The sequence below is a fragment of the Triticum dicoccoides genome, chromosome 5A, assembly GCF_002162155.2.
Source record: "Triticum dicoccoides isolate Atlit2015 ecotype Zavitan chromosome 5A, WEW_v2.0, whole genome shotgun sequence".
NCBI classification, from domain to species: Eukaryota; Viridiplantae; Streptophyta; class Magnoliopsida; order Poales; family Poaceae; genus Triticum; species Triticum dicoccoides.
In genome coordinates this window covers 48,039,934-48,052,612 of record NC_041388.1, presented here as the reverse complement: position 1 = coordinate 48,052,612, position 12,679 = coordinate 48,039,934, and the positions used below count along the sequence as shown (strand labels likewise).

The 12,679-nt window shown below is 42.0% G+C and overlaps 1 non-coding gene and 3 pseudogenes across 1 annotated transcript; all 4 read right to left on the bottom strand.

Annotated features, from left to right (window-relative positions):
* Nucleotides 1-980: 980 nt before the first annotated feature.
* LOC119304495 lies at nt 981-1,063 on the bottom strand. Its single transcript, XR_005148311.1, has one exon. It is a non-coding gene; the product is annotated as a small nucleolar RNA SNORD24 (small nucleolar RNA).
* Nucleotides 1,064-1,148: 85 nt separating this feature from the next.
* Nucleotides 1,149-1,224, bottom strand: LOC119304567 (annotated as a pseudogene).
* A 111-nt stretch (nt 1,225-1,335) lies between these two features.
* LOC119304566 lies at nt 1,336-1,411 on the bottom strand (annotated as a pseudogene).
* A 279-nt stretch (nt 1,412-1,690) lies between these two features.
* Nucleotides 1,691-1,766, bottom strand: LOC119304556 (annotated as a pseudogene).
* Nucleotides 1,767-12,679: the final 10,913 nt, after the last annotated feature.

The following is a 12,679-nucleotide window of genomic DNA, read 5'->3' as shown; positions in this document are numbered from 1 at the left end:
TAAATTTATAGCATCACACACGAGGTCTAAATTTATACTATGTTCCTTTAGTAGCAAGAGCTGGTTCATGTCTAGCTTGTATTACAGATAACTAGTACAATTTTCACAAAAAATAGGATTGCAGTATATATTCACAGCATGTAAGAATACTTGGATTAACAGACTAATCAACCATCAACTAACACTTCACAGTACCAACTAACACTTCACAGTACCAAAAAATGGGATGGCGCTCGCCACTTCGGATGTGCAGCAGCCATGAGGGCTTCTTCCTGTTCCACCTGCAACAGCGGCAGCGGCGGCGGCAGTAGCTTCTACAGATCTGAGACACAAAGAAAAACGCAGGCAGGAGGAATCAGAGGGAGGGGAGATGAAGAACATGGCAGGCATTTATATGATGGCAGTAAATAACGTGCAGCTTGGTTCACAAGCATAACTAACCACATGTCAGGATCCTTTCAATGGCATGCACCACACTAATTAAAATAGGATACTGATTTCTACTCTTTGTAATTAGCTACTGCCGATCACGTCTGCAACTTCCTAGCTCAGCGGTCAGAAGACCGACCATACAATGTTGCATGTAGCCGGCCGGCACACACTGATTTGTAGCAAATCGGATTGAACTTTCATAGAATGATTACACTAGTAACTAGTGAGCACTGAAGACGAATCTTAACCCACTGGTAGCAGTCTAACACTAGCAACTAGTGAGCACTGAAGAAACAGCAAGAAACATCACAATGTAACAGCTGAGATCCTAACTTCTCTTCGGCTGCCTTCTCGACCTTGACGCGGAGCTTCGCCAGTTGCTTTCTCCTATCGTAGGAGATCTTGGCCTTCTCCTTCCTCTTTTCCTCCAGCTCTTGAATACCAGGCCAGAGAGTGATGAGAAACGGTATGCACAAACATCAGCTCATAATGAACAAAAACTGGCAACAGCGGATGTATTGTACTGATAACATTAGACTAGAACTAAGAGCCTCAGAGATCTTGGTGGTTAAGATCATCAAGTGGGATAAACCCATTAAGAGTAGCAAATATTTTTATAACATCACAGGCTCAAATGAAAATAAACACCAGCAAACTGTTGAATGAATTAAAACCCAAAACAGAGCAAAATCTCTTAAAGAGCACAAAATGGCATGGTCTGTCAGAAGTAGCTGGTTGTGATAATCATGAAGTATCAGTGGGAATCCAAACAATTTTCTTCATCATGCAGAAGCATGCAAAAGACCCAATATAACACAAAGTGCAACAAGGTTGTGACCAACACAAGGAGTGCATGTACGACCAGTCATAAAGTAGTGCAAATGTAATACAGGAGATGCCATCATCCATCAGAAGTAGCTGGTTACACTAATCATGAGATATCAGTGGGAATCAGAATGATTTTCTTCATCACCCGGAATCATGCAGTTCAACCCAACAGAACACAATGAGCAATAAGGTTCATAACCAATGAAGGAATGCACGTACAGTCAGTCTAAAGCAGTAAAAATGTGCAAATGTACTTCAGGAGATGGCGTGACCCATCGATTTTCTTCATCACCCAGGTAATGCACATCTCGTCAGCCAGCAGAACAAAAAAAGAGGATACAAAAAGTACTGTTAAGAGGTTTGCAAAAAATCAAAGGAAAGTATTTGCTCAATAATAAAGGAGTACATATGTAGTCCAAAAGATGGCATGATCCGTCAGAAGTAGCTGGTTGTAATAATCATGAAAAATCAGTGGGAATCCGAACGATTTTCTTCATCACCCAGATCATGCACATCTCAGTCAGCAGATCATACATCAATTGTCCGGAACCATGGTTAGTGAATATTTCATTCCATGGTTCCACTGTGCTGTTAGTTTTAGCTGCTACTGATCTACTATGGTCAGGACATTTGGCACTTAATTTGGTACATTCCTGATCCAAATGGTAGGCTATAAGCATATGCCATATTGACAGATTTAAAATTGGAGCTGATCCCTTTGTTCACAGTTGCAAGAATCTGAAGGGTATTTTTACTAACACGCAAGATCTAAAGTGTTGTCTCCAACTAGGAAAAAAGAAGAAGCAGAATCACCTTGTTATTGATGTCGCGGTCGAGAAGATCATTCACCGTGCAACCAGCCCCCCTGAGGAGGACAGCTCCGCATCCAAACAGCGCCAGCATTTTCAAGTCAGGGAGCTCCCCCGGCATCGCCGCTATCGTGATCGACCTACGAAGAAAGGTTCAAAGGAGCTCTTTGAGTAAGCTGGTACTGTGCTTGGTAAGGCATTCAAGTAACAGGGTAATAAAAGTTGCTCTGTTGCTAACGAACATGCTCTGTTTTCTTGCTAGATCACAAGATCCAGCATGAAGTCAGAATTTTAACCATGACTGGACCTATTAATTATCTGTTTGTGCACATAGCAAATCTGAGACTTTGAGATCAGGATGCTGTCTCTAATCTCTACTGAGCTGGCCCTTCAGAGCAGTTGATCCAATCTCTACGCATTGGTGTTCAGAGATGGTGATGTCGGTAGAAATAAGCGTACCACCTCTCCACCCACGACGCAGTTACCAAGGGTGGAGAGCCGCTCGTCGACACACTGGACGACCACCTCATGAGGCAGGCTATTCTTGAGGTGCTGGAGCTCTATGGCAGGCATTTGAAACCCATGTCAGGTCAGGTCACTGCTGACTCACTGGACAAGGAAGGACCTCTTTCTTTCTTACCTTGGTCGTTGGTGGTGTGTGGTAGAAGAAGGATCCTCATGCCGCCGATGGATGCATTGACCACCGGGATGGTGTCGGCGAGCTCAGCCTCAAACACACTACAACCACAGGACCAATTAGAAGAGAAGAGGCCACCAGAGGTCGCGATTAACCATGACAGATCGAGTCAAGGACAACCAACCTGGTGAAATTCCCCGCCCCACCGGCAGGGAGCCACCTCTCCACCCATGACGCCGGCGGCGCGGGCGGGAGGCTCTTCTCCTTGTCCTTGTCCCGGGAGGAGGTCAAGAGCGGATGCGAGAAGCTGCTGGGCAGCACGATCCGGTCGATGTAGAACGAGGAGGCTGTCGCGGAGGCGGAGGGCAGGTGAAAGCATGGGCTGCGGCGGCTTAAGGTGATGAGGTGGCGCCGGGCAGCGGGGCTGGGGACGGGACCAGGGGAGGGGGAGGAGGATGAGGTGTGGCTGTAGGGGAACGGAGAGATGGCCGGGAGAGCGGCGATGCGGAGCAGGATGGGATCTACATGAGGCCGTCGCCGGGGTTTGTGGCGTGGTGGAGGCGGCTGTGAGGAGGGAAGGAGGAGAGGGCGAGGGAGGGAGGGCGCCACCGCCGGCGACGGGAAGCTAGGGTTAGAGAGGGGTGGCGGCGTCGATCTGGATCGGGGAGAGAGAGGGAGGCGGCGGGCGGAAGGAAGGGAGGAGAGGTGAGTGAGTCGATCTGGGTAGGGTTTGGTGCGGTGGGTTTCTTCAGATGGATGGATGGATGGTGGGATTGCTAGCAATGGATGGTAGGATGTCTGCCATGTCATCGATCCGTGTGACAGGTGGTTCCACCAATCAAAGTCTAGCTTATGTAATTGTGTTGTTTCTTTTATATTTTTTACCCTCTTATTTCGGGTAAACACTCAACATATTAGCTTCATGTTGTATGTTTAAATGACCCAATATTGTCTTAATATGTGTTCTTAGGATTTCAAACAATGATAATATTGTGGTCTTCATTTGCATTGCACACAAAAATCATTTTCCATTTTTCGAGTGCCCAAAATGAGTTTTTTTGTGAAGGACCTATAATATATTTGTTGCAAAATTGTACTAAATCAATTTTCTAAAATACTAGGACATATTTAATGCACAATTGACCAAATGGTTGGGTGTAAAAAGTTTTGATCCACCTCTAGTGAAAAAGACAAATTTCCGACGATTCAGTAGGAAGCGGGTCAAATTTGAACTGTGGCTGCCTCATAGTTTGCTATTTATTTTTTCCAAAAATCATTTCTAGGTACAAAAGTATCTATTTAATCAGAGAAACACCAAAAAAATTCCAAGATTTAACAACTAACTAGGAACGGTCATTCCCGCCGTTTTGACCACATTTTGAAACGGGCGTAAAAAAATCAAAAAAAAAATCAAAAACTTGGAAAACCTTCGCATTGCGTCATTATATGTGACCAAGTTACCAGGAAAAATAATAAACTTGTAATACGGCAATTGTTTTGAAAAAGTGTTATCAGAAGCGAGCTATCAAGTGTGAAGATTCATGGCTTTCAAGCCAAATGATCAATCTTATGGCCACATTCATGGCATAGTTTGTTCAAATGATCTCATATTGTGCACAAGGGTGAATATTGGAATTCCAAACAATGTTGCCTAAGGGAGTTTTCATTTTCTTTGCACGGAAAATTCATTTTTCATTTTTCGAGTGCCCGAAATGAGGTTTTTTCGTGAAGGAACTACCAAATAATTGTTGTAAAAATGGACTGAATCAATTTTATAAAAGCCTAGGCCATATTTAATGCACAATTGACCAAATGGTTGGGTGTCAAAAGGTTCGATCCACCTCTAGTGAAAAAGACAAATTTCCACCGATTCAGGAGGAAGCGGGTCAAATTTGAACTGTGGCTGCCTCGTAGTTTGCTCTTTATTTTTTCCAAATATAATTTCTAGGTACATAAGTATCTATTTAATGAGAGAAACACCAAACAAATTCCAAGATTCAACCACTAGCTAGGAACGGTCATTCCCGCCGTTTTGACAACATTTTGAAACGGGCATAAAAAATTCAAAAAAAATGAAAAAATTGGAAAACCTTCGCATTGAATCATTATATGTGACCAAGTTACCAGAAAAAATTATAAACTTGTAATACGACAATTATTTTAAAAAAGTATTCTCAGAAACGAGCTATCAAGTGTGAAGATTCATGGCTTTCAAGCCAAATGATCAATCTTATGGCCACATTCATGTCATAGTTTGTTCAAATGATCTCATATTGTGCACAAGGGTGCATATTGGAATGACAAACAATGTTGCCTAAGGAAGTTTTCATTTTCTTTGGACGAAAAATTCATTTTCCATTTTGCGAGTGCCCAAAATGAGTTTTTTTGTGAAGGACCTATAATATATTTGTTGCAAAATTGTACTAAATCAATTTTCCAAAATACTAGGACATATTTAATGCACAATTGACCAAATGTTTGGGTGTAAAAAGTTTTGATCCACCTCTAGTGAAAAAGACAAATTTCCAACGATTCAGTAGGAAGCGGGTCAAATTTGAACTGTGGCTGCCTCATAGTTTGCTATTTATTTTTTCCGAAAATCATTTCTAGGTACAAAAGTATCTATTTAATCAGAGAAACAACAAAAGGTCTCCAAGATTCAATAACTAGCTAGGAACGGTCAAGCCCGCCGTTTTGACCGCATTTTTGAAATGGGCACAAAGAATTCAAAAAAATCAAAAAATTGGAAAACCTTCGCATTGCGTCATTATATGTGACCAAGTTACTAGGAAAAATAATAAAATTGTAATACGGCAATTGTTTTGAAAAAGTGTGATCGGAAACGAGCTATCAAGTGTGAAAATTCATGGCTTTCAAGCCAAATGATCAATCTTATGGCCACATTCATGGCATAGTTTGTTCAAATGATCTCATATTGTGCAAAAGGGTGAATATTGGAATTCCAAACAATGTTTCCTAAGGGAGTTTTCATTTTCTTTGCATGGAAAATTCATTTTTCATTTTTTGAGTGCCCGAAATGAGGTTTTTTCGTGAAGGAACTACCAAATAATTGTTGTAAAAATGGACTGAATCAATTTTATAAAATCCTAGGCCATATTTAATACATAATTGACCAAATGGTTGGGTGTCAAAAGGTTCGATCCACCTCTAGTGAAAAAGACAAATTTCCGCCGATTCAGGAGGAAACGGGTCAAATTTGAACTGTGGCTGCCTCGTAGTTTGCTCTTTATTTTTTCCAAAGATAATTTCTAGGTACATAAGTATCTATTTAATGAGAGAAACACCAAACAAATTCCAAGATTCAACCACTAGCTAGGAACGGTCATTTCCGCCGTTTTGACAGCATTTTGAAACGGGCATAAAAAATTCAAAAAAAATGAAAAAATTGGAAAACCTTCGCATTGAATCATTATATGTGACCAAGTTACAAGAAAAAATTATAAACTTGTAATACGACAATTATTTTAAAAAAGTATTCTCAGAAACGAGCTATCAAGTGTGAAGATTCATGGCTTTCAAGCCAAATGATCAATCTTATGGCCACATTCATGTCATAGTTTGTTCAAATGATCTCATATTGTGCACAAGGGTGCATATTGGAATGAAAAACAATGTTGCCTAAGGAAGTTTTCATTTTCTTTGGACGAAAAATTCATTTTCCATTTTTCGAGTGCCAAATGAGTTTTTTTGTGAAGGACCTATAATATATTTGTTGCAAAATTGTACTACATCAATTTTCTAAAATACTAGGACATATTTAATGCACAATTGACCAAATGGTTGGGTGTAAAAAGTTTTGATCCACCTCTAGTGAAAAAGACAAATTTCCGACGATTCAGTAGGAAGCGGGTCAAATTTGAACTGTGGCTGCCTCATAGTTTGCTATTTATTTTTTCCAAAAATCATTTCTAGGTACAAAAGTATCTATTTAATCAGAGAAACAACAAAAGGTCTCCAAGATTCAACAACTAGCTAGGAACGGTCAAGCCCGCCGTTTTGACCGCACTTTTGAAATGGGCATAAAGAATTCAAAAAAAATCAAAAAATTGGAAAACCTTCGCATTGTGTCATTATATGTGACCAAGTTTCCAGGAAAAATAATAAACTTGTAATAAGCTAATTATTTTAAAAAAGTGTTCTCAGAAATGAGCTATCATGCATGAAGATTCATGGCTTTCAAGCCAAATGATCAATCTTATGGCCACATTCATGGTATAGTTTGTTCAAATGATACCATATTGTGCACAAGGGTGCATCTTGGAATTCCAAACAATGTTTCCTAAGGAAGTTTTCATCGTCTTTGCACGGAAAATTCATTTTCCATTTTTCGAGTGCCCGAAATAAGGTTTTTTTTATGAAGGACCTACCATATATTTGTTGCAAAATTGTACCAAATCAATTTTCTAAAATACTAGGACATATTTGATGCACAATTGACCAAATGGTTGGGTGTAAAAAGTTTTGATCCGCCTCTCGTGAAAAAGACAAATTCCCGCCGATTCAGTAGGAAGCGGGTCAAATTTGAACTGCAGCTGCCTCGTAGTTTGCTATTTATTTTTTCCAAAAATCATCTCTAGGTACATAAGTATCTATTTAATCAGAGAAACACCAAAAAAATTCCAAGATTCAACCACTAGCTATTCATTCGCGCCGTTTTGACCGCATTTTGAAACGGGCATAAAAAATTCAAAAAAAAATTGGGAAACCTTCACATTGTGTCATTATATGTGGCCAAGTTCCCAGGAAAAATAACAAACTTGTAATATGGCAATAATTTAAAAAAAGTGTTCTCGGAAATGAGCTATCATCTCTGAAGCATGGCTTTCAAGCCAAATGATCAATCTTATGGCCACATTCATGGCATAGTTTGTTCAAATGATCTCATATTCTGCACAAGGGTGCATATTGGAATGGCAAACAATGTTGCCTAAGGGAGTTTTCATTTTCTTTGGACGAAAAATCAATTTTCCATTTTTCGAGTGCGCCAAATGAGTTTTTTTTGTGAAGGACCTACCATATATTTGTTGCAAAAATGGACCAAATCAATTTTATAAAGTACTAGGCCATGTTTAATGCACAATTGACAAAATGGTTGAGTGCCATAAGTTTTTATCCACCTCTGGTGAAAAAGACAAATTTTCGCCGATTCAGCAGGAAGCGGGACAAATTTGAACTGCAGCTGCCTCATAGTTTGCTCTTTATTTTTTCAAAATATCATTTCTAGGTAGAAAAGTATCTCTTTAATCAGAAATACATGGTTTGGTGGCAATACGTTGAGGTTTGGATGGTGGCCCAGGGCCCCAACTCCAAAGTGCATAGACTCGCATGCCCGCCGCGTGGTCACCGCGTGACCGCGGTGTTGCCATGCGTTCCGGGCGGCCTAGGCATGTCTAGTGGGTTTGGCACTCCCCTGATAGGTGTGAGGAAGAAGAAGGCAATAGAAGAATCTCACGAGAAGACTGGACCGAGCTCAAACATGAATTAGCACCCAAGTGTTTGATTAGTGGTATGGGAAATGCACATGGACAATGGGCCTGAGTTTTGGTCGAGGATGATCATCTACTAAGGACACTATCTTGGAAAATTTGCAGCTCAAATGGAGGAGCCTAGGTGTCACTTGCTTTGCAACGTACCACACTAGACACAAATATGAATGTTGAAGCCACACTCACATGTATTGTTAGATGGGGCTCAAATTTTGTGGAGAGCTATGATTTGGGAATATAGAAGATGTGGCAAAAATTCAGCTCATTAGGATATGCCTAGCCAGTACTTCCTTCACAACAGTTTGAGCTGAACAAAAATTTGGAAATTTGCCGAGGAAGATTTACGAGTCAAATGGAGTTGAATATTGTCATGAGGCAATGCTTTGGATAGTAAAGAATGCCCAATTTTTTTGGGAATTTTGGGAATGACAGAAATATAGGTTGCTTCACAACCTAGGGAAAAAATTGACACATGGACATGACACATAGGCAAAACTGATGAGGTGGCGCCTTGTCATAGCAATAAGTACCAATGCATCCATGTTCACAACCTCATGACCATTTATATTGGTCGTAATCAGGTAGAAATAAGGTCATTGGCGCCTCTGTCTGCTTTCTGACCATTTGGTGTAAGCTATTTTAGGGTTTGAGCCCTTCCAAGCGAAATGGCCGTGAATTTACGACCAATTCAGCTGGGGTCACTAAGAGAAGGTCATAAGTTGAAATATTTCTTGTAGTGACATGATCAGCACCAAGGCTCCATGGGTGTTAGAATCATTACTGTGTAATCTAGATTATTGACTCTAGTGCAAGTGGGAGACTGAAGGAAATATGCCCTAGAGGCAATAATAAAGTTATTATTTATTTCCTCATATCATGATAAATGTTTATTATTCATGCTAGAATTGTATTAACCGGAAACATAATACATGTGTGAATACATAGACAAACAGAGTGTCACTAGAATGCCTCTACTTGACTAGCTCATTGATCAAAGATGGTTAAGTTTCCTAACCATAGACATGAGTTGTCATTTGATAAACGGGATCACATCATTAGGAGAATGATGTGATTGACTTGACCCATTCCGTTAGCTTAGCACTAGATCGTTAATTTACTGATGTTGCTTTCTTCATGACTTATACATGTTCCTATGACTATGAGGTTATGCAACTCCCAATTACGGGAGGAACACTTTGTGTGCTACCAAACGTCACAACGTAACTTGGTGATTATAAAGGTGCTCTACAGGTGTCTCCGATGGTACTTGTTGAGTTGGCATAAATCGAGATTAGGATTTGTCACTCCGATTGTCAGAGAGGTATCTCTGTGCCCTCTCGGTAATGCACATCACTATAAGCCTTGCAAGCAATGTGACTAATGAGTTAGTTGTGGGATGATGCATTACAGAACGAGTAAAGAGACTTGCCGATAACGAGATTGAGCTAGGTATTGAGATACCGACGATCGAATCTCGGGCAACTAACATACCGATGACAAAGGGAACAACGTATGTTGTTATGCGGTTTGACCGATAAAGATCTTCGTAGAATATGTAGGAACCAATATGAGCATCCAGGTTCTGCTATTGGTTATTGACCGGAGACGTGTCTTGGTCATGTCTACATAGTTCTCGAACCCGTAAGGTCTGCACGCTTAAAGTTCTGTGACAATCGGTATTATGAGTTTTTGTGTTTTATGTACCGAAGGTAGTTCGGAGTCCCGGATATGATCACGAACATGACGAGGAGTCTCGAAATGGTCAAGACGTAAAGATCGATATATTGGACGACTATGTTCGGACACCGGAAGTGTTTCAGGAGGTTTCAGACATATACTCGATTACCGGGGGGTTACCGGAACCCCCCGAGGAGTATATTGGGCCTAATGGGCCTTAGTGGAGAAGAGGAGAGGCGGCCAGGGCAGGCCGCACGCCCCTTCCCCCTCTAGTCCGAATTGGACAAGGAGGGGGACGGCGCCCCCCTTTCCTTCCTCTTCTCTCCTTCCCTTCCCCCTTCTCCTACTCCTACTAGGAAAGGAGGAGTCCTACTCCCGGTGGGAGTAGGACTCCCCCATTGGCGCGCCCTCCTCCTGGCCGGCCGCCTCCCCCTAGCTCCTTTATATACGGGGGCAGGGGGGCACCCCATAGACACAACAATTGATCTGTTGATCTCTTGGCCATGTGCGGTGCCCCCCTCCACCATAATCCACCTCGGTCATATCGTAGTGGTGCTTAGGCGAAGCCCTGCGTTGGTAGCATCATCATCACCGTCACCATGCCGTCGTGCTAACGAAGCTCTTCCCAGAAGCTCTACAGGATCGTGAGTTCGTGGGACGTCACCGAGCTGATCGTGTGCTGAACGCGGAGGTGACGTACGTTCAGTACTGATGATCGGTCGATCGTGAAGACGTACGACTACATCAACCGTGTTGTTATAACGCTTCTGCTAAACGGTCTACGAGGGTACGTGGACGACACTCTCCCCTCTCGTTGCTATGCATCACCATGATCTTGCGTGTGCGTATGAATTTTTTTGAAATTACTACGTTCCCCAGCAGCATTATTGGGTCTTCAATGTCAACTTGAGGGACGGACGCTTCAAAGTTCTTGATTCAAGCAGGATGCTGGACAACATTGAGCTGATGACTACCGCCTCTACCATCGCGGGGGCAGTACGCCAGCTATGGAGGAAGCATTACCCAAAGTTCAGCATCGAGCACTTCCAGATTATTGACATTGACATACCGAAGCAGCTCGGCAAGTAAGACAATAAGCATGGCATTCTTCTCAATTTCTTACCATCAATTTGTAGTTTTAAACTTTTTCTACATGTGCAATCTTTAGCTTTTTAAGACATAGAACTAGTCTCCAATCTGTTTTTCTTTTTCATGAGTTTCTCATAGATTATCTAGTCAGTTGCACAGTGGCACATAAGTAGTTGCATAGTGGCACATAAGTAGTTGCATAGTGGCACATAAGCAGTTGCACAACGCCACATAAGCAGTTGCACAGTGGAACATCAGTAGTTGCACAGTGGCACATAAGCAGTTGCACAGAGTGCATTATCTTCATTTTGGTTTTAATTTTCTGTGACAGATTTTATTTTTTTCCCCACACACAGCAATGAGTGTGGGCTGTTCACACTGCTTAACGCCACTGAGTGGAACGGTAGCCAACTGCCCAACTACAAACCCAAGGAAGTACTCAACATCAGGAAGAAGCTGGCATATGATTGGATCACCAGCCCGCACAACTCCGCCCCATGGAGGAAGTTGCTCAGATACGACAAGGACTAGGTCAGTACTCTTTTTCTTTCTCTGCCCCATGGAGGAAGTTGCTGGTTTGCACAATTTTTGAGCAGATTTTGTAGTTGCACACTAGTAGTAATTCCATTTGCAACTCAATATTATCACTTTTGTTGACACATTAGGAGCACTGGACATACAATTGTTTAACAACTAAATATTTAACCAGTTTCCAACAAAGGCACAAATAGCAACCTTTTTTTACATAGTGCATGGACTAATTCAAGGAGCATAAATGAGATAAGAGAAAGCATAGATGTTGAATGTGTCCACTTGGTCCCAACATTGCTCAAAAACCATCATTCTTTTCCTTTTTTTCCCAAAGTTACAAACAATGAAAGAGAATCATAGCAGCCTGAGTGGACACACACCAGCAGTGTGCTCTGTAGATTGGCACTGGCTGCATTTGTTTTTCTTCTTTGGGTGTAGCTCCAGCGCCGATTTGTACCGTCGACTCTTTGCCCTACCCTTTGTAGTAGACCTTGGAGGATCCCTGGGAACAAAATCATCAGAGGCTTGTGCAGGGGATGCAGCCTCCAATGGGTTAGTAGGACCATCATGAGGTTGTGTTCGATCATCTGTGTAATAATCATATAAAAAGTTTAGTATTTTTTTTGTGCAACCAGCACTGATGTTCTCTGCAACCACACAGCCCATGCTGTGCAAGTAACTGGTTGTTGTGTGCAAGTTAAGTTAAAAAAACACCTGTAGTAGCATGGCCTGTCATGGTACTTGGATTGTAATCACCTATGGGCAAAATAGGAAAAACAAGTTAGTTTTTTTTTATCTTGATGCTCAAACTAACATAGCGCATGCGACTAGGTAGCCTGTTCTGTGCAACTGGGCACTATGATGTGTGCAACTGAAGTCACACACCTAGTTTCATTTGGAGTTGGGGAAGGTAATTACCTGGGTGATGAGCCCCCTGAGTACTGCCTGTAGGTCCATTGGGAGGAACACGCGGGGCACTGCTTATTGTGCCAAGCAGGGGAGGAGGTGACGGAGCATGCCGTGTAGGGCCAGGAGGTGGAGGAGGTCCTAGAGGGTTGCCGTCACCTATAGCCAAAACAGGACAAACAAGTTAGTTGTGTTATCTTGATGCTCGAACTAACACGGCGTGCACAACTAGGTAGCCTGTTCTGTGCAACTGGGCACCATGA